This window comes from Microtus ochrogaster, linkage group LG8 (genome assembly GCF_000317375.1).
Source record: "Microtus ochrogaster isolate Prairie Vole_2 linkage group LG8, MicOch1.0, whole genome shotgun sequence".
Lineage (NCBI taxonomy): Eukaryota > Metazoa > Chordata > Mammalia > Rodentia > Cricetidae > Microtus > Microtus ochrogaster.
In genome coordinates this window covers 15,076,418-15,078,183 of record NC_022033.1, presented here as the reverse complement: position 1 = coordinate 15,078,183, position 1,766 = coordinate 15,076,418, and positions in this window count along the sequence as shown.

The following is a 1,766-nucleotide window of genomic DNA, read 5'->3' as shown; positions in this document are numbered from 1 at the left end:
GTAGACCAGGCTGGTCTCGAACTCACAGAGATCCGCCTGCCTCTGCCTCCCGAGTGCTGGGATTAAAGGCGTGCGCCACCATCGCCCGGCTATTCCTCTTTTTTTAAGACTGTAATAGTATCACATCATTTCTCCCTTCTCTCTTCTCCTCCTAACCTTCCCATATATCCCTCCTTGCTTTCTTTCAAATTCACAGTCTCTTCATGCATTAGTTGTTGCTACATGCACATGTGTATGTACGCATCCCCACATACACTAGCACTACCTGCTCCATCTGTATCCTGGTACTTGTGTGTGTTTTCAGAACTGACCGTTTGGAACTGGATAACCACTTAGTGTGCCCTTCTCCAGGGAAGACGATCTTCCGCTTTCAGCGTTCCCTAGTTGCCTGTAGTTGTTTGTTTTTCTCTGTGTGGTCCTAGCTGTCCTGGAACGTGCTCTGTAGACCAGGCTGTCCTCACACTCACAGAGATCTTCCTGCCTCTGCCTCCTGAATTTTGGGGTTAAAGGCATGTACCACCAATGCCTGGAAGCCTATAATTCCTTGTATGGTGTATGGTGGCTTCTGACATTGCTAGGAGGAACCATCTCACTGCAAACTCCCTGATCCTCCAGTTCTGAGAATCTTTCTGCCCCCTCTCCCACAATGTTCACTGAGCCTTAGATGCGGGAGTTGGTCTGTAGATGTATCCATTGGAACTGGGTTCCACAGCTCTGCATTTTGATCAGTTGTGGCTTTGAGTATTGGTCTCTCTCTGTTGCAAAGACAAGTTGTCTTGAGGAGAAGAGAGGACTACACTTATCTGAGGGTATAAGGACAATATCCAGAGTGTAGTTAGGGAGTGTGCTGGTTTAGTAAAGTGGTGGTTGTAGGTTCTCCAAGCTTCAGTCTTTTAGAGATAATGGGATTTTATTATTATTTCATTTATTTATTGGTTTTCCAAGACAGGGTTTCTTTATGTGGCCTGCCTGTTCTGGCGCTAACTGTAGACTAGACTGGCCTCAAACTCAGGGATCTGTCTGCCTCTTCCTCTGGAGTGCTGGGATTAAAGGCATGTGCCACCACCACCCAGTGAGATAAATGTTTATTAACTGCATGTTGAAGACCATTTTCAATCCATTAGATATACAGAATTCATCCTATCAGATGGAGATGGAGGAGTGGGTGGGCATTGGGTAGCAGGCCCATTCATGCATTGCTGGTTGAACTCCGAAATGAACAGCCCTATTATCTTGGTAAAATCAAAACGAAGAGTCTAGCTCTCTACATATCTAATTCCGCGTGGTGAGGAAAAATGTTTCATGTGAGAGATTTGTCTGTCTCCTCAGAGTAGGGGAGGGTGGAGACCTCCTTGTTTGTGTCCATTTCCTATGTCTGTCTGCACTCCTGTCTGACACCAGCCCTGCTCTAGGAGCCCCCGGGCTCCCACAGTCCATACCTCTGCAAACACGGCTTTCTACACCATGTCTTTTCTTGGCTTTTGGGTTGAAATTGCCACTGTTGTTTTAGTCTTAATTAGCTGTATCTGTAGTTCTAAAATCGGTGGCAGTCCAGACCGAAAAAGGTTCAAAGCATCCCCCCTCCCACTTCATATTCTTAGACAGTGCATTTCTCTCACCTCTTAAACTCCAAAACAAAATGGGAAAAAACTCACAAAGCCCCTGTCTATCCAGGTTCACTCTGAAGCTCCTGTCCTTTTTCCTTTCAGAGCCTTAGTCAGCATCTCTGCTTACACTCACTCGCTGTCTGTCTGTCTGTCTGTCTG